Raw genomic sequence first — 21,837 nt, forward strand, 5'->3', positions numbered from 1 at the left:
ATCCTTTAACTAGATAGACAAGAACATTCTACCCAACCATAAGCTCTCTATCACATATATTTTCTATGCCACAAAGACCACACTTGAGCTAGGGCTTGGAGTCCACAAGGCTAAATTCCTATGGCCTAGCTCTAATATCTCTTAATACACTTGATTTCTCACTACAACATTCTCAATCAGCTAGCCCTCTTCCCTGTCATCCTACACAACACCAAGAATTTGATTTCCTTCTGAAATAACGAATCCCTTAAGCTATCCTTCTTCCATCCAATGCTCCAGCATAGGCTGGCCAAGGAATATATATTACTAGGAATAAGGGCATTTCAATTGTAAATTATGTTCCCATTTGTTTTAGCCATCACCTAAAGTTTTCACAAAGTTTCATAACACAAACAATAACAACCTTTAGCACAAAGAAGAAAGCTAAGAGAATAATGAATAGGAATTAATGTGCATGCCCACATTCATAAATAGACCACATGTCTTCTTATGAAGTCCATATATCTCTCTATTCAGAAACTCATATGAAGGTAAGTTAATAGTTTAATAATCATTTAAGAAGAGGTTAAATGGCTTGGAATAATCCATAAAATAATAACAATTTCTCTTATCCCTTAAGCCCCCTTTCTTCCTCTCTCATAAACTTATCTATATTTTCCTTTTCATTCTTAATTTGTAGCTTTTTTGGTATTTATATTCTACTTTCAAATATAAATATTTACACACTCTATAATCAATCTTTATTTAAAGCTCATATGTTTGACTTAAACTATTTCATTATTACACATGCATAGTTAATATTACACTAATTGAGGTGATCTTTGTGTTGATAAAAGTTTTGGTCTCAAAAAGTGTCATTTAATACTTTAATAAAGCTCTAAGTTTTCCCACCTATAAAATACCAAAATCCGTGAAAAATTATATACTTACCCTTTTCAAAATCATTGTTTTAAATTAGTTATTGCATTCCCAATTTAATTAGGTAATTTAAGTTTGTAAGCTCTATTGTGGCTCATACCCATGAAAAATTACAAATCAAATATAGGAAAAATATATTATTATACTTAGATAACAAAGCTTTATATTTCTATAAAAAAAAATGTTAAAGTTTAATTTTCTATTTATGCAAAATTAAGATTTTAAAATTGTTTCCAAATATTTAAAGTAATAAATTATCATAATAAAGTATTCACATGTAATAAATAATATAAAAATATTGTATTCACGTGTAATAAATAATATAAAATTCCCGTGTTTTTGTAATTGAACATCTAAATTGACATATTCTCATGGAGTATTTGAATTCTTAACTATAAAATTCCAAAATAGATAACAAATTATATACTATTATTTATTTTAAATCATTGTTTTAAACATTGATTTAAAACATTTAAATCTTTCTATAGTACATAATAGAGATATTTGTTATAAACTTATTAATGATATATTTTTTAAAGATATGTAATATTTATATTTGTTATAAACATATTAATCATATTTTTAAAAAAAATATGTAATATTTATAGTGACACAAATTTTATATGGAAATATTATATTATTTATAATTAATTGATAAAAAAAATAATTTTCTATAAAATGAATGTATAATTTTAATTTTCTATTTATGTAAAATTAGGATCTACTACTCACTAATAAATCAAAATTGTTTCCAAATACATAAAGTAAAGACGCAATTACATATAAATTCACAAAATGTAGATATGTAAAAATGTTGTGTCCTTATGATTGGACATCCAAATTGAGATGCTGTAAGGGAGCATTTGAGTTGTTGGCTAGCATATCCCTTCCACTTTGGTTCTATTCTCATTGTAACCTATCTCCTGACAACTAAAGTTACTATAAAAAGAGTTAATGATAAGTGTAACTCCAAAAGTGAATTTTACATGATAGATATATTTTAAAACCTAGAATCTAAGCCAAAGAAAATATGTATCATGCATTGCAACAATTAAGATATTTCTAAAAATCATTCCAAAAATTTATGCATGCATTAGGAGCTAGACTCGTTGAATCACAAATATTTGTTATTGAAATAGCCCTTCCCACCCCACCACAAAGAAGGGCATATTGGTTTTTTGTTCACATGCACACAATAGCCACATAGATGGGGAGGTGAAAGTCAAGCAATCGAGCATATCAATTGTAAGTAATCAACCACCATGTTAATTTGGGAACACTACCTTTATGGACACCCCTATTGGTGTAAGGATCATAGCATATTGAGGCTTTTATGCTACCATGAACCAACCTTCACAACTACTATTGAATGAGATGATCCACAAGCTTAATGTCTAGGATGTGTGTTGCGAACAACAACGACAAATGTGAGAAAGTTCACAATTATAAAGCAGCCGATCAACTATAAATAATTATACTCAATAACTTATTTTACAAAAAAATTCAATCTATAAATCATGGAAATAAACCAATAATCTTGTATTTTTATTTTTGTTTACAATACAATAATATATCAAAAATCAACGAATAAACCTTTTTTTTTTAATTTAAAATAAAAATTAACATACACAATAAATAACCTAAATGAAAAACTAAATTACAAGATATTGAAACACATATCACATTGAATTTTTTATTTATTATTTTTAAATAAAAAAAAATTATTATATTTTGTTAAAATAATAAAAAGATAAAACTATTAAAAAATTTAATAACGCAAGTAGTAAGTTCCTTATGTACAGTACAGTCAATTTAATGGGCAATCGTCACAGCAGATTTATTAGGAAATATAATTGTAATAGTTTTCCAATATACATTATAGTTTTCAAGTAATAGCAAGTTTATTATTAAAGTTTTCTAATATATAAGTAATATATAAGTAATGAAAGCAAGTTTATTATTAATTTTGGTGTCTAGAATTTTGGTATTTAGAATTAATTTACACATAAAATTAAAATAATTTACAAAGAAAAAAAAATTCAATAAATAAATTTTTTTATTTACATAATTTTATTTATGTAACTTGTGAGCACATAGCACTGCACAATGTGAATATAGAATATTTCCTCTCTGTCACTATTTCAGCTGGTAGCCTCTAGATTCTCTAAGATACATTCATGACAATTGATTTGTGCAGGGATTTCACATGAAACAATAGTAAAAATTGTATAATGATTTCAGGCCTATGGCTTACTGGATTAACACAGAGAGATGAACTATCTTCTAAGACCTCTCTTGCATGGCTGGAGAACAAAGTCACAATACTTTGATGGCAATGCCTGGGATCGAATCCTCTTAGATCGTCGGACATTTGGGATTGCCATTGGATCTTCATTAGCTCCATTACCCAGAACTTGACTTTCAGTCTGCTTTATGGACGCAGGGTCACCCAGGTTGCAGATGTCCGCAGACATGAGAGGCTCTAAATCATGAACCATTTTCTGACAATGGGGTTCTGAATTGGCAGCACTTGAACCGAGACTCTTCTCTAAATCATGTCTGAAAGCACTTTTGGCTCTTCTGGGTACTCTCTTCTGCAAGAATGGTACCCCTGTGGGACTGAAGATTGCTTTTCTAATCTCTCTCTCTTTTGCAAGGCTATTCTCTGGGAGACCTGCCCAACCGAACTGAATTGCAACATCTGCTAAAAGATGAAGTCCAGAAAATAGGATTTCTGATTCAGCCTTCTCATTCTCAATTTCGAAAGGGCTCCTGCTGGTCTCAGAGACCAGGCTCTGATTTATCTTGGGTTTCTTGCTGGCAGGAGGATGGCAGGGCCAATTATTGCAATTAGAACAGGTTTCACAACAAGAAACAACCCTCAAATCCTTCATTTCTCCATTCATATTCCGTGACTGCAACTCCATATCCTCTGCAAGCACCTTAGATATTGAACAAGATGAAGACGAGGGTCCCTTGTTGCAGGCTGCAAACTGACCTAAACTGCCTGCATTTCCTCACCAGAGATCACCCTGTTCGGCTTTAGAGCTGCTTTTTGGCGGCTTCTCCTCATTCTCGATTTGGATGGACGCTTCTTCTCATAACAAGCCCCATCTTCCATAGCATTTTCCTCCACAATGCCCAAATTAAGCCATAGCAAGAACGGACCACTCTGGCCTGAATCACCTTGTGGGTGATCTGACATTGTACCTGACTTAGTCCTAGATGAAGATACATGATGCCCAATTACTGATACTGGCGACTTTGTCGAATCTCTATTCTCAAATGGACCAGCCTCTGCAATTGAATTTTGAACTGGCAAGCACATGTCCCTGGAATAAGCTCTGGATTTCAATGGATTTTCTTCAAAAGTTGCGGAAGATGTGTGGAGGGGAGAGTGATGTTTACATTGCTCGCCCTTGTGAATAATGTTCGGAGAGGACCCATCTGTAAGAGAACCGATTTTAGCTACTGAAGAGAATCCATCCGCCATAGACTGCATTGTACTCATTCTGAAAACCTTGGTGCGAGCTCTGCAAATACGATTGGAGTTCTCCATTGGATACTCTTCCATGCAACACAAACTCAGACTTCCTCAAATATGAACGAGCACAAGGGCCAGGCTAGGGCTTAAATTGCAGTAATTAATAAAAACTGGATCAAAAGACAGCCATATTGCCCAGAAAATTCAAGGGATCACAACTTAAGGCCAAGTAAAGAGAATTACCAATGAAAATCTTGATACGATCAGGAATCCACCATTGCCTAAGACCACAGTTTGCCTTGTGTAATTTCCAGATTAAAGCCCACCAAACCACCGAAGTGGCTAAGAGCGAGATTTAATAAATAGATGGCCGGGCAGAGAGCGTTCTTCATGAAATTGCTATTCGAAATGGGAGATTTGAGAGGGTGTACAAACCTAATGATGTAACATATAGTGTGAATTAAGATCGGTCACTTCACTTTCATTTTAAGGAATTCCATCATATTGTGAGACGACCCTCGTGGAGAGCAACATAACGACCAGTTAAGTTGGGCTGGGGGCTTTTCGATCTTAGTGCCCACTTATTTATGATTCAATAAATTTGGAAATATTGATTACCGAACTTAGGTTATGCACAAAATTTGATACTAGTAAACTTTGCTCGAGTGACTTCTTACATCCAAATTAATTGGACTAATCAACTTCTCCCAAGTTTCTTTAAAGACTTACTACTGATTCCTAAGCTTTTGTTCCGCAAACTTTTACATTGTTCTTTTAATAAAGTTAAATAACAAAGATCAACTAACTTTAACATTCTTATTTTAGTCTTGCTAAATAACAAAGATCAATTAAGGAAACGTGATCATGGCTTTGGGGGCAATGTTCGAATTTTTTTTTGAAATTAACTTTAATCAGGTTGAAAATATATCATCACCTCAATGGAAATGTGTATGAAAGTTGACTTGAATGAAAATCTTTCAATAATATCATAATATAGTGTGAAGATTATTGTTGGTCTTAAGTGTTGGATTATGATAGTAAAATATTATGTTCTGTGATTTGCCAACATATTAGTCATTTGAGTCCCCATGACAAGTAAACTATAATCCCTTCATTTATGATCATCATGGTGATTAATAAGCAAGTGAAAGGGGGATCGATGATCCTCCAACTGGCACCAACATGACAAAGGAATGCATGCAAGCATTAATGTGTACTTATGGCTTCAAGATTTCTCGATCAATGTCACATGGATGATTTATACAACGTATTTCGGTATCATAGGAATCCAAGCAATTAATAGATTTAATAAGTTTGTAGTAATGAAGAATGTAGGGTCCATTAACCATTTGATGGGTACACAAAGGAAATGGTTGTTTGATATACTTCCCTCCCTCTAGAATCATTTTACTTAGTGGTCATGCTTCCTTAGGCCTTCATGGGTAACGATGTCTTTTTCTAGAAAGTTTATATGTTGATTTCATGTTGTTTCAATTTCTAGCAAGAAATCCACACAAACATCCATACAAATTCTACCAATCTACTAACACGCTACTAGAGTTTGAATATTGAAAAACTATAAAATTGCAACCCATATGCCAAAATTATGATATAAGATCCAAAGTAAGAGGAAAGCTCTTATCAAGGTTGCTCAAACTCATTGCACTTCCAAAAAAAATTGATGCATGGATTGAGATACCCTAATGAACAAGTTCTAGTCAATAGAAATACAAAGCTTATACTTAACCAATAACATTGAAAAGGACAATAACAACAATAACTCAAGCCCAACAACGAAATCTAAAGACCAGCTAATGAAATACGACAAGAATTTTGTAGCAAAAAATAACAAAATCTCAAATCCATATCTACTCAAAACAAATTGGAGCTACTCGGGCTACCTCAAGACCTAAATTCCACTCCCATTGTCCCACCTCATTAGTGATATCCCATACTGAAGGAAAACAACACCAAAGCAAGGATCAATTCTCACATGCAATACATTTGAGGCTATGTCCTTGCAAGTTTTTTCCTCACACTCAAAAATAGGTATGAGGATTATTGTGATGTGTTTATTAAATGAGAAGCAATGTGGCTTGAAATCCAAGTGGGTTATAAACATTAGGGGATATGAAAAAACAACACCCCCATTTTTTATCACGGCCCCTAGCAAAAGAGAGGTTGCTTCATTAACTAGTTGATCGACCTAAGTTTTGAGATTTATGAATGCTTGATAGAATGAGACCTTGCTCACATTTTGGGTTATTAGTCTAGTTTAATATCTTTGAAAGTTGTGTATTGAATCACTAATTTGATAATGAAACTAATGATCATTATTTTATGTTGGAGTCCATTGAAAGGAAAAAAAATCCTTGTAATAGAGAATAGGCTTCAACTTGATTATTGGTTAAAGTTCCTAATCACTAAGAAAAATTCAATTTTGATTTCTTTCTTCCGCAGAGATTAATGAAATATTTTTATTATTTTATGTACAATTACAAATAAATTTTTAGAAATCTTAAAAAAAAAATTAAATATAGAAGATTTTTATGATAATCATATTTTTTATTAAAAATATTTTAATATTTAATTTTTATTTTAAAAATTACATAATTTAATGAAATATAATTCTATTATCAATATTTAAAATTAAAAAAAAAAAAAAAAAGGTGAGATAGTTTAATTCCCCCTAAGGTGGTTCCCAAACCTCAAATCTGGTGAGGACTAAACCCCACACAAACCAATTGGCCTACACTTCATATATATATATATATATATATATATATATGAACTTCAAACCTTGAGGACTAAACCCCACACAAACCAATTGGTCTACACATTATATATATATATATATATATATATATATATATATTACTACTTGCCCAACCATATAAATTAAATGGCTAGGAAAAGTCAATAGACATCAATCTATAATAAGCATCAAAACACTTACTACATCTCATATTACTAAAAATAAATATAAAAAATCATAAAACCTAACTAAAATAAAACTTAATTTTAAATTATTGTTATTATTAAATGAATTAATATATAAGTTAAACATACGTACATTTAAAAAACATGGAACATGATTCTTAATCGTGGAAATTTACCCTCATTTTACCTTGGAGGTTTTAATTTATAAATAGGATTGTTACAATATCATGGGTCAATACCGTGGATGATCAATAGCACATGCCTAAAAAACCATAATTCACTTCATTTGCCACTTGTTCATATGACATTTTTTTAATTACTCAATTTAATTAAAAGGGGAAAATGACATAATTACTTTGGATATAAATCTCAAAACTTGATTTGTGTTTCCTTCTAAGGGTATTCTAAAATATTCTATGGGGTTAAATCCCTACCATCCACTTAATAATTATTGATAGTTAAATTAAAATTCTAAAGTCCCTAAGTTCATTTTATTTTCAAACCCTAGATATGAACAAGGTTTTTCTTCTTGAGAGGATCATGATGGAAACCCTAAAGCCTTCACTTGCCACACTATCTCGGGGAATTTTCAACTTCATGATTCTTGCCTTTGTCTAGAGCTCCCTCATTATGTCATCATCGCTACAAATACATTAAACTGTGAGGAATCTTTTTTGCATCAGGGTTCTTCCCTCCTTCAAGGTGATACCATCACTTCAGATCACACGAGTTTTTCATTCTTCATGAGGCCACTCTCAAGGGGCACCTTTTTTCTGTAAATGGGTGGGAGTCATCGACATTGTCTCTACACCAGCAACAAGAATCCAGGATCGAATAGGAATCCATTCCATCTCAATGTGACTCCTACATGGGGATAGGCAACTTTACAAAGGGCTTTTGCTCAAAGATTATGGCATAACGAAGGATGCCTTAATCCTTTTAGTCTCCAGACTTAATGGAGGAGCCAAAGGATGGGGTGCACCTTCATTAGAGTAAATTTCATCTTAAAAGTGCCCATGAAGTTTTCATGTAACCATGTCATAATATGTAAACCAATCAAAATCCTTTAAATTTAAAAAGAGATACAGGTCTTAAATAATTTTAAATTGTTTAATTTGGGTATCCTTGAAATATTTGATTATTAATTTGGTATTGCTCCTAAGCAGGCTCGTAGGCTTTTGGGGTCTAATATTTTCTCTATGAGGCCCTCTTATAACAATGTTCCTGGGCTTTAGGTGCACAACAAATCTTCGAAATAGGCTTGGTTCTGTGAGTCTTTACTTCTTTTACTGGCTCCAAGGCTTACTACTTCTAGTAGGACTAGATATAAAAAAGACTCCAAGCAGCTGACTCCTCTTCACGCTATTCTAATTGGAGAAGATCATAGGTTGGTTCTTCTTCCATATTTTGGAATTTGTACCTCTTATTTTGCTCCTAAGTTTCTCTGAAAGGGCTCAAAGAATTTCATTTCGAAATAATTAAGGCTATGATCACAAGGCTCCCGGGCACAGGGGCTTATGGCCAATCTCAAAAGGCTTCTGGAAGGACCTATTTGAACAAGCGGTAGTGAGAACTTCAAGTAAGCAGACAAAATCCCAGCACCAGAGCAAGCAAACCCTCTCTTCAAAGTGTAGTTTCTAAATGAAGTAAAGGGTAATTGAGTCGGTAAAAGGGAAAAAGTACATATTAGTAGCAGTAGGTCGTAAAACAGAAAGTATTGGTGGTGTAGGCCGGTGAATACCAAAGCAGTAAGTGTCAACCCAAGCCAGTCAAATCTCATAAGTAAGACAATAGTTCTAGGCAGTTCCTACGGTCCATGACTACTGGGTGCTGCAATTAATCTATATTTTTTTCAAGATTACGCGCTAACCTATTTCATGTGAGTTCTCCCTCTCCCTCCTAACCCAAGGAACTATCCATCTGACCCAGTGATCAATCCCATCCAGCCATAGTATGCCTCGATCTCAGAGAAATTCACTAATGAAAGTTGACATACAAAGCAAGTTGAAAGTGCTCAAGCACATATTCTGATGTTTTGACCATCGTTCCTAAATCAAAGAAGGTAGTTCTGAAAACCCATCTCACCCAAAACTTAGTTGTCCAACAAAAATTCTTCTTGTAGGCTTAACATGGCCCTCCCTTAAATAAGGGATTGTATAGTAAATAGGGAGTTTCCATGTACGTACGATCTAAGGGTTGTTCCTATGCCACCCACTTCCATTCTTCGTGTAAGCATCTAAAGGCTCTAGCAAAACTGTAAGAATTAATCAATCTTGGTTGGCCAAGTTTGACCTGTCCCGAACAAGAGCACTGGTGCCTAGGAACAATTCATTTAGGAAAGCAAGGTGTTTAGTAAGTTCATGAATGATTGGACTACTTTAAAGTGTCCAACATAGTGTAGGATTATAAATAGAATATGACTGGTGATAGTGCCGACCCAAGCACAAAATGGAATAAGGCCTTCCATTCAACAACATAGTTCTTACACACGATCTCATTAGCGCTGGAAGTAGTTAATCAATTAAAGAATGTGGTTCATTCTTTCCTCACCCACAACTGAGCTAATTGGTCTTTGAGTAGGCTAAAGTAGCCAGTGCCTATAATCAGAGCATATGGTAGGTGTGATTGTAATTAAGAAAGGAACCTCTTCCCTTCCCTCGGAGTTCTGAAAAGAGGTCAATCATAAATAAAGGTGGTAAAGAAGAAAAATTAGAGGATATATAAATGCCTTATATAACATAACTAGGTTCCACTTTGTTAGAACTCCATCCATCTTGAAACAGGCATCCAGGTTGGGTTGGTTCGTGAATTCGAATAAGGCGGGTGGAAGCATAACGAGGAAGCTTAAATCCAAGGAAACCTATTTTTTTAAGTCCATGAACTGAATAGCAAGTTTTTTATTTGTGGGGGGTTGGTCCGATCAATTCTAAAAAACTTATCAGATGTGTTTTTCCTATCGCTATGCCCCTTGCCTTATGAAGTCTTATGGGTACCAACTATTAACCACTTATGGAGCCTTATCTATTACTTTCTCTTAAGAAGCAACACCAGATGGATGGGATGGGATGAATGGATGGAATCACCTACCTAACATGCATTAAAGAATCAAGTTGGTTAATAAAGCAAAATGCAAGTTTGATACCTGGTTGGATCTTCAATTCCTCAAACCCTCTCAACACGAACGTTTGATATAGGTGTCACAAGGCCACTTGACTAACAGGAGAGGATGCCCCTGGTAGGGCTCGACCGTAAGGGAGAGGAAAAACAGCATCTGATCATATTTTTGGAAATCGACACGGATCAACCCAACCCAGGATGCCTTAATATGGAGCCCGGAATAACAAATGAGTTCACAGGCCGATCGGACAGGCGGGCTTTTATATACGTATTTATTTATACCACCTTTGTTTGATATTTAGAACATCTCGGGCGGGCTTGCTTGGGCTGGTTGGCCTTCACTTAGAGATTTTGGACAAATTTGCATATAGAACATGGGCTTCAATAACACCTTCTTGAGGTGCCATGCCACCTGTTCTACCAAACTTTTACCGCTTTACCCTAGTCGGTGAAGTCTCAACCCATTGATGAAGCCAGGAAGGATTACGAGGGAGGGGAGCCAGAATAACAACCCTTTGGTTGGTTCCACACAATCTCTTTACCTACCTGAAGAACTTAGACATGGTCTCCAATAATATGAACTTCATGAAGCACTTAAGAGGTACAACTATTGACTTATACAGGTGGATGGGTGGGAATGGCATAACATCTCTATGAACAACTCTTGCCTTACCTTTTATGTACATATTAACTATTCACCGGAATAGCTAGTAGGCATATTAGCCTTACATCACTTTATGAATGATGAACCTTAGTTACTTGGAGGGAGGGTTACTTAACCTTTATGAGTTGGATCGGATCACCTTACCCTTGGACTTTATTTACTTATTCATCCTAGGACATGGAATTATGCCCAACCCATTACCTTAGATTAGAAGTACCAGATTGGATGGGGTAGAATAGCCTAGGAGGGACTTTTAGTTGCATGCTCCTGCAAGGAAAGGATTATGGTACCCAAGAGGGAAGGATGGATTTACCTTTAGCTTATATCATGTAAGAATTGTTGGAACCTTTAGTTGATGGGATGGAAGGGAGGGGAGATTCTCGGAACTGAAGCTAATATCATCGGAATTGTTGCATGGATAGATTTATTGATTGATCACAGACAGAATGAAACATGGTTTGAACGGGCAGACTGGATAGATGGGATGCATGGGCCATTAGCCAAAAGGGAGAACTTTCGTAGCTCACCATGCTCCTGCAGGATAGGATAGTAGCCAATAACATATGGTTTACTTTAACAGATAGAGTGGAAGAACTGTTGGATTGATTAGACACATCCTGAACTGATTAGAACATGGATGGCATGGATGGATGGACAGATGGATAGGCTGAATGGATGGGTGGAAGGAGGGGATTGTTAGGATGGATTTTTTAGTAGCCCATAACATAGTACAATTTACTTTTAGTTGATATCGTTTTACTCCTGGCCAGATTCAATTAAAAAAGGCATGGTTCTGAAGATCCCACACCAGTTGGTCCAACCTATCTAACTGACATAGCTAAAGTAGGCACATGAGAATTTTAAGAAGAGAAGGTTCCCCTGACATATTCAACTGAATATTAGATGAGTTTCTCAAGAAGTTAAGTGGTTCTAGTTCATATAAAAAACCTAATCACATATGTTGTTTGTTCACTTAAAATTGAATAATGCACACCAAACTTGCATTGACTAGATTACATATATACATGAAGTGTTGTCTCAAGATATGTAAACTAACTTGGACACATAATCACTTAGTTGAGAGAATATCTCAACCACACACCAATCCAAGAAACATCTAGATCTTAACAACTCTTAAGGAATAGGAACAGACTCCTTTACATAGAAAGAGTCACAACTGAGACAAGTAGGAATTGTATTTCCCAAGTCACCCCCTTAATCACTACTTGTCTCACTCTCAATATGCAAATTCTAGTTGTGGTCGAACATGACAAAAGAATATGTCAACGTCCATATAAAGGAACAACCATCTATCGGAATGCATGGGTGCCCAACTGCTGCAACCGACAGTCTACTAGGATGCTCTTCGCATACATGGTTTTGTCAACCATTATAGCTACATACTTGTACTTGTACCTGTAAATCCCCCTCCATCATCGTCATCATGGGTTTTATCGAATTGCCCATAACCATGCTCTGGGTTTTATCGGCTCGCCCTCAACCATGCCTAGGATTTTCTCAACTCACCCTCAACCATGTCCGAGGTTTTGTCGGCTGACCCTAAACCATGCCTACAGGAATCCCTATCCACTTCACTCTCACATGTGGTTTTTGGCTTACCACAACCCTGCACTTCCCAAGTTGTTTATGGTTGACTACAAACCTACAATTACAAAGTGGTTTTAATATTACCATGAACTTCATGGGGGTTCGCATGCCCTATAAGGCTTACAACACATCTCGAACTCTAGGAGTTACCAAGAACATACTTTACAAAGACCACTATAAAACATCCTAGACTTGCTTACTAATAAACGTATGTGACATATAATACACCATCATCATGAGTCTATTCCACAAACTCACACAAACTTTAATTGGTTTTCCATCATCCCAAATTTTCTCTTTCGTTGTTGCACAAAATCAATATTTGTTTGCACTTCAACCTTGACCACCGAGTGCCTTTGGTCTCTTCTTTCTAGTTTAATTTTTGTCTCCCAAATTTTCAGTGTGGTTGTTGCACAAAATCAATATTTGTTTACACTTCAACCTTAACCACCAAGTGCCTTTAATCTCTTCTTTCTAGTTTAATTTTTGTCTTGGATTCACTTACACTATTTGTTATTTGTTAGAGTCGCTGATTCTAACAAAACCACTCCGTTGAATTAGCTAAACTCGATGTAAATATTTCAAATTCTAAAATATTTATAAACACCACTATTTATGCTTCTTTGGAGTTTCTAAACATGCAATTATAATTATTTCTATCCAATTGCATTTCTACATTGAGTTGAGCCTATCCTTCCAAACTCAAAGTAAATTAAAAAAAATACTTTTCATTTTATCATGGCACATGATCACTGAAGAGACTAGAACTCAACTGCGACCATGTACACCAAACTCAAAGTAAATTAAAAAAAATACTTTTCAGTTTGTCATGGCAGAAGATCACTGACGAGATTCGAACCCAACTGGGATCCACGTACACCTGGATACAATATACATATGACAGATGCATTATTCGCTACAATATCTGCCATGAAACTTGATCCAATCACCAAGCCCCTCTAGTAAATGATCTAGGATCTCGCCTGCAACATTCTCCATAGCCCTCGAATAATATCCCAATATCTTCAGGAGGAGTGCTCTTTTTTAAAAACAATGGCCGAGTGGACATCCCCATGGAAAGAGGCAGTTATGGTCTCAAGCACACACCCAATCACATAGTCAACGCAGTATTTTAAACCTGCAAAACTTGAACTCATCCTCCAACCGACGTTTTATTTCTCAACCAGAAAGGGAGCTTTGCAAGTGCAGCGCCAGTGGTCTCAACGCTTCAGGACAGCCACCACACGGTCGCCACACACAGGGATCGACTCACCACACCAGTACAGGTCATCCATTTGAACGTAACATTTAATCAGGTCTTCTTCAGCCCCTCTTGCTGTGGTGACCAGCATATCAACCATGCGATGCTCTGCCAAGAACCGAATAGTATTCTCGCAGATTGGAAGAGATGAGGTTCGAAGTAAAACCATAAATATTTTGCACTTTACACTTTGGATCCCTCTCTTCCTCGCTGCAACCTTCTTCAATCGGTATGTCATTTAACCTCCAGTCCAGCATATAAATCACCACCAGATTCTTCACCGTCGGCACCGCGTCAATGGCCCTCCTGGAGGCAGGCGGAGGCCCGCACCTGCCACCGTCAGGAAACTGCTGACTCAAGTGCTCCATAACCTCATGCAGCGTATACGCCACTATCCACAGGTTCCCCGGTTGAAAATCTCAACGCAACAAAAGGATATGATCAGACGGGGACATCAGAGGCAGCGAGATCCGCTCACGGAGCTGCTGTATCCTCCTACGGGATAATTCCACGTCACACAGCCTGTGCAGATGGCTCATCAAGGCATGCACAACTTCCACCATCTGTCAAGTGCAGCCGAGATTCGACAGACAGCACCATCGACAGAAAACACGATGCTTACAGAGACTTTACTCACTCTCCAACTCCCTTGGCCCGGGAGTAGTGCCAGAACTATTGGTGTTTCCATCCAAAGAATCCATGGTTTGTTCGAAACGTTGGTTGGTCCAGAGAGGTAGTGTAGTGTAAGTAGTAGTGTAATGGTTTGTTCGAAAGGTTGGTTGGTATATATTCCGTGTAGTGTAAGTAGTAGTGTAATAACTACTAGTTTAGTTTTTTCTGTAAGATCTACCACTGCTATATCCAATAGCCTAACTCTACTCTTCTCTGTGTTGCTTAACCTCTCTGCAGTGCCGAGACTCTCTATGTAGGAGTTCAAAAGGTCTCCTTTCTTCACTAGCCGATCAACCAATAGCATTGGTGTACCTCATCTACATTAATATAATGATATTGCATCTATACGTTTCAATTTTCCTTTCTATGAGCCATTACTACGACTAGGAGACATGTAAAGGTTACCTATCCCTATGATGACAACAGTTGGGATGGATTCATTTGCTTTTAGGTTGATCAACTCGTTGATCCTCTAACGTTTGGTGAGAGGAGCAAGGGAGGTCTATGTGTAGTGAGTTAATGGCTTGACAGGGTGAGTTCCCCATTAGGATGGAGCAATGCCGCTATAAAGTTAGAATCACATCGATATGTCCTTTCCACTGTAAGAATTTGTAATTTATCAAATAATATATTGTGAGAGCCTTTTCATACATAAAAAGTAGGTTGTACTTCACCTAATAAATAAATGCTCTTACTAAGACTAAGCGAGTAGTTCTATATCAAAAACAGGCATTTGGAACGAACAAAAGAGATATTTTGACTCTTCATTAGCATCTCTACGTTGAACTTTTCCTTCTCTACGTCTTTTCCATTAGTCCGATGATATGTGAAATACATCTCTAAATAATAAAATTAAGACTTATTATTGCCATGGAACTAAGGCTAACATTGTTGAACTAAGATATATCATCAGTGATAACCAATCCATTGAAACATTCTCACTCCCAACTAGTCTTCCTTCTTTGTAGCAACGATAATCAATCATTGTCGGGTCATAAAAACCATAGGGCATATACTATTAAAGAGACTAATGGGGAGGGGGAATACCATGGGAGCTACTCTAATCCACTATATCCCCCCAGGATTTATACTCCACCTTTATCCATATCCAAAGTTGGACTGTGTATATAAAAATTTATATTAAAGTAACTTTGGACCATGTTACATATTCCAAGTGCCATTTTTTTAGCAATAACATATTTGAAAGTGTCGTTTGTCTTCAAGTGTCATTTGTCACCTTTATCCATATCCAAAGTTGGATTGTGTGTATAAAACTTTATATTAAACTTTGGACCATGTTATATATTCCAAGTGCCATTTTTTTTTAGCAATATCATATTTGAAAGTGTCGTTTGTCTTCAAGTGCCATTTGTCTTCAGACCACCTCTCCATGACCTCACCCTTTCCTCACCTCACGACCTCATCCTTTTGTTGTATACTGGTGTAGCACATTGCTTGCTGATAATTATTTATGAAATTGTCGTTGTAACTTTGGATCTGAGAACCAAAAGAAAAGTAGAGGTCTGGAGAGGTCTCCGAAGACTCTTAATTTGCATCATTAGATCAAAGACTCTTCACCTGCATCATTGGACGCATGATAGGAATTTCTCATTTGCATCACAAGACTCTTCATCTGCGTCAAAGTCTGAGGTAAATCATTATAATATTCTTATTGCTAAATATTGTTCAATTTTGATCTAATTGCACTTTATGCATAAGAAATATCAGTAAACAAGCTAACAATCATGTGAAGCCATACCTACCAGATAGACAAAACCCTCCAAAGTAGAACACTATTAGGCACAGTTCCATGGATCAATTATTCTTTCCATCGATTTTGTAACTAACATGTTCTTTGTATTTTTTGCTTCATTCATTTATTCAGTGTGTTAGGTTTTTCACTTGCCTCCCTCCCGTATTTCTTTTCTTTTAGGGTTTTCTTCGTAGGTAGGGATGTTCTACAGATGTATGTTTTTCCTTGAAAAAGAAAGTGATGATATCTCACATGAATTATTATCTGTTTTCCTCATTAATCTAAGAAGAGAAATGAGGAACTTTTCACCAGCTTGGCACTTGAGACTTCAAACCATATTTGAAAGAAAACTTTCCACCTAAGCAGACAATTCATTGCAACTGTCTGCACCATGAAATTGTTAAAATCAAGGAAAGATAGAATATGAGATAAAATCAAGAGATTCTCCAGGTGATTCAACCTTCACCTGGAGAATGCCTAAGCACTCACAAACTACATTCATTCAAAGTCTTGTACATATAAAATCATACATTAGTTGGGTGGTTTGAACCACTCCCTAAATAATAGGATCTTGGACCTAAATAGAGGATCTCAATCCTCACGTACAACAACAAACAACCAAATACATTAACATAGACTAGCTTTCTCCATTAATCCAACTCTCCCCTTAATGGAGAAATTCACCCAAAGTCATATTTTTCCTTCCTTGGCTTAACATAGGCCACTTGATGTGGTTTGTCTTGATCAATGGTGATAGATAATGCTCCACGGAGTGCAAGCTTGAAGCAATACTTTCAGTATCAATCATCTGAGTATGAGAATCTTTCCACCCACACAAGGTTTTATCTGATTCCATGTGCTTCTTGTGGATCACCTCATTAAAGTCCATTCTCCTTATTATTAAGGATGTATAATATGATTTATTTTGTTCTCTATAGGTTACTTTGAAGCTTTGAGATGGAAAAACTTGAGAGGATGATTGGCTTACATAGGAATTGTTAGTTCCATTGAAGGCACCTTTGTTTCTTTTCTATCTTTGTTGTATTCTTAGTTATGTGTTTCCTTCGTCATCATATAGATCTTGAAAAATAGGTTCATGATTCAAGTGTTTACCCCTTCTTCGTGAACCACTAGTAGCTCTTCAATTGTAGAAACCCATTGAGCAAATTGTGGCTCATGATACTTCTAGTCATTAATAAAACCATATTGTTTGTCGGAGAACTCTTCTGACTGAAAAATACATATAAAATCATACATTAGTTCGGTGATTTGACAAACTCCTTAAACAATAAGATCTTGGACCTAAATAAAGAATCTCAATTCTCATACACAACAACAAACAACCAAATACATTAACATAGAGAAAACTATATTTCTCCATTAATCCAACTAGAATTGTTCATGACATTTGCAAACACGAATAAGTACGCTTCAAATACTCTTTTTATAACTTTCTATCTCATAATTGTGACTACTCAAGATCCAAGTAAGCTATATGCCCTTATGCGAAGTTTGTTTTTTGCCCCCTGTTTTTCTTTTCATTGAATTTCTCAGTTTATATGGATTCCTATGGTCCTGTGGTGACGATAAACGTTTTACCCACTTTTACATAGTTTGTTGTCTGCTTGTTTTGTTTCACTGCGTCAACTTCTTGGATACCTTCCGTTGAGTCTCATCTTTACATTGTGTTAGATGATAGTTGAGTTGCATGCTTATGATTCATCTACGCACTTCCATGCCTGGTTGAGCTCATCTAAATGCAAAGACATCCTCCGCTGATATACATTTTCCCATTGTAGATTCCACCATGATAAGTAAGTGACATGATTATAGACCCATTTCCTGCCTGTTGTCTGTCTTAAAACTGCATGCAACCTTCAAATGTAAACACTCGTTATGGATAACTTGTATTGTTCAAGATATTTCCTTTTGGTTTAATGATGGAACTGTGTGATGTATTAACAGAGAGTTATATTTGTAGGCAATCTGCTCTTCTGCATACAACATAACTTTCATTTATGCCTGGATATATTGCATATTATTTTTTTCTTTATTGATTTTGTTATGAGAAGCTAAGGTTATGCATACTAAGTTTCCTTTATACCCACTCTGTCTTCTGCAAATTTTACTGTTCCAGTTTATATGAATATAAAAGACATTTTTGTTTTTTGTGCACCGTTTTGGTTCTGCTAGATTCAAGATATTTGACTGTGATTAATATGCTTGACATTATACATTTTCGAAAATCTTCCCTTCATGGGTTAACATGATATACAAATTGAGCCTTGAAATTGTGTGAGACTGGAGAATGCATTGCACTCATGCAAATCTTCCTTTATGGATTTTGTGATGACAGGTACTGGGACATGCACATTTCCACAAAGGTATATACTAAGGAACCGCATTCCTCCTCCTATCTTTTGTTCATTTTTCTGTTCTACAATAAGTACTTTTTCAAGTTTTCATACAGAATTGAGAATCAAGATTTACTGGATTTTTGATATATTTTATGTTATATCTCAGCTTATAGTTTTGTAGCATTCTGATTTTTCCAAATTACTTGCAGCAGTAGCAGTTCATCACTTCTTAATACAAGCATACCTGCATCTGGTGGCTTGGGTGGTACTAGTATTCCACCAACATCGGGCAATAATGGTGATGCAACATCCATATTCTTCTGTGTTCCTGTTTTCTTTGCTTTGTTTTCTTTGATTGTATCTATGATGGTCGGAAAACAGCTTTAGATGATATCGATCTCTATTGGGTGAATCGAGGAGAAACATCAAGATGTTTTAGTTGGAATAGCTAGTGTAGACAGAGAGCTAGAGGATGTACAGGAAAAAATCTTCGGAGTTCGATCCCATTTGTCCCAACATTTTTTTTGATGTAATGGGGGGAACGCTAGGAGAGACTTTGAAAATGGGTACACCAGTGAAGTTCAGGTAATTCTTTCACTTTGTAGGAAAGAGAGGTTAAATATAGTTGGTATGCAGGTTTCACTGGGACAAATTGGTTCCACATTTTTTAGTTCACTATCAAGTAAAAGCTTTACAAGAGCAAACAATTGTCCATTTTCTGCAGCGTCCTGATTTCATGCTATACTCCTTAGTTTTCGGAATTAAGAATTTAATTAACAAACTTTGGCAGCAGAATAGCTCTGCAGTTGTCCTGCCTCAGGAGTGTCTGAGGTGTGAGCACTATGTGGCAACAGCTACTTATTTCAGTTGCATCTTCCTGTGTGTTGGAACATTGTTGGTAGAAGCAAAAATGCTAGCAGTAGCCAGTTCTGAAGACCTAAATGCCTGTATCAATTAAAATCCAATAAATGATATAGTGTAGCAGATTTCTTCTAGGAGCTTCTTGGTACTCAAGCAAACAAAGTATATCATTATCACTGTTATTAAAATCCATCTTGTATTCAAAGCCATGCTCATCTTCTGGGGTCTGGATGTTGTTGTTTGGATGGATCAATCATCAAACAGTGTAATTGACAACTATGGAGATGTGGGCCTTGATAATAAAACTGTTTTAAAAGAATGGTATCTCATTCTCATCTTCTTGCTAACCTTCATTCAAATATTTATTTTAGCTGTCTTTTGCATTTTCCTGTGCGTTATCGGTGGGGATGTATTTTTCACCGGAACCAACAGCTATATCTAAATACCCAATTGCCTGGTCATATGTTGTTAACACAACATAATGGTAATAGTGCAGTAGTTTTTTCTTAATAGATATTGGCATTTAAGCAAAGAGTGTGGACTGGACACCATTTAGAAGCAGGCATGCATGCAATGGAGTATTAATATGTAAATTGTGTGTGCAGGCGAGTGCCATTAAATTTCTGTTATGAACTCGTTGCAGTGGGAGATATTTTTATAAGAAAAATTGCAGCCTTGTCGGACAGTTCTTGCTTTATTGTTTCATTGCTTATACATGGATATTCAGCTCATACAAAAGGTTGTATCGATCTGGTTGGTATTGAGAGTACTTGGTCTCAGGTTGTATCGATCTGGTTGGTTTTCAGAGTACTGGGTCTCAGGCCTTTTGCAGTTTGGTTTGCCTTTCATAATTTTTATGATGTAGAACTTTCATTCTGTATCAAGTAGAACTATCACTCTGCAAGTACAGTTTTACTATTAGCTTTGTAAATATTTTTCCTTAGCAATAGCTTATGGCTTGGACAAGAAGGGTGGAGAGGAAAATATTGTTGTTTTTGATCTTGGCGGTGGCACGTTTGATGTCAGTGTTCTAACTATTGACAACAGAGCTTTTGAGGTTTTGGCTACAAACGGTGATACCCATCTTGGAGGTACTCTGTCTGAACTCTGTCTGGCAGTTTTACATTATGAATTTGAATACGTGAACAGTTTTACATTATGAATTTGAATACGTGCATGCTGGCTATGATTGACTTTTTTGGTTGGCTTTCGAGCTTTGAACTTACCAGGATGTACACTAATATGCAGGTGAGGACTTTGACCAAAGGATAATGGAATATTTCATCAAATTGATCAAGAAAAAGCACGGACAGGATATTAGTAAGGATAGCAGAAATGAAATAAGACATTCAATGTGTTCCTTGTAATATAGATATAAACAAAACATCTAAAGAAAAGTAATTGCACAATGATCCAATTCCAATTAAATAATCCTATCGGCCTCTCTTTGTACCTTTTGGGACAATTGCTAGTCATAATAAATATAGACTTATAGTGCCCCTAGGCATTAAGGTTTTGGAATACACCAAAACAAGCATACTAAACGGTTGTTATTTGTTTTTATTATTTATTATTTTTAATTATATAATATATGGAGGGCAGCATGCGGGTATGGTCAGTTTTCAGCCATTTCTTCACCCCATTGAAAATCGACACCAATTACCTGTCATGTGAAAGCGAAAGACAAAGGTACTCTGTGGGATTCGATATCAACACCTATGTCGACATTGCATTGCATTATTGTTTGATCCATTGTTTTACCCTTATAAAAGGTTTCGTGGGACCCTTGGAAAATAATATCTTCTCAAACAAATTTGATACCGAACATCTGTCTTTGAGCTTCATTTAACCTTGGGGTTGCCTTTGAACACACGTTATCAAAATTATAAAAGATATTACTTTACTCTAAAAATTATATTTACCATTTTGATAAGGAGTAAGATTTAAAATTTATTTATTTTAACAGAGAAATAGGGTAAATGATTTAAAACGAGAACTCTTTAGAGAGAATGAAATTCTAAATAATGATAATTAATAAATTTATTAACTATTAAATTTTATAATTTTATAAAAAAATCAATTTCATTTATTTAAAAAATAATTCATTTACTTTACTAAAATATATTATATTTATAAATAAAAGTAAACGTAATCACATTTTGGAATCTTGAGAACATCAGACATAAAATTCCAATTTTGTGA

At 35.6% G+C, this 21,837-nt stretch overlaps 1 long non-coding RNA gene across 1 annotated transcript; it reads left to right on the forward strand.

Annotated features, from left to right (window-relative positions):
- Positions 1-18,648: 18,648 nt before the first annotated feature.
- LOC149229992 (uncharacterized) lies at positions 18,649-20,972 on the forward strand. The gene is made up of 3 exons (XR_016247343.1): positions 18,649-18,801; positions 18,984-20,726; positions 20,884-20,972. It is a non-coding gene; the product is annotated as an uncharacterized LOC149229992 (long non-coding RNA).
- Positions 20,973-21,837: the final 865 nt, after the last annotated feature.

Source organism: Pinus tabuliformis, chromosome J (assembly GCF_031772625.1).
Source record: "Pinus tabuliformis cultivar Carrire ecotype Pingquan chromosome J, CPIR1, whole genome shotgun sequence".
In the NCBI taxonomy this organism is placed as follows: domain Eukaryota; kingdom Viridiplantae; phylum Streptophyta; class Pinopsida; order Pinales; family Pinaceae; genus Pinus; species Pinus tabuliformis.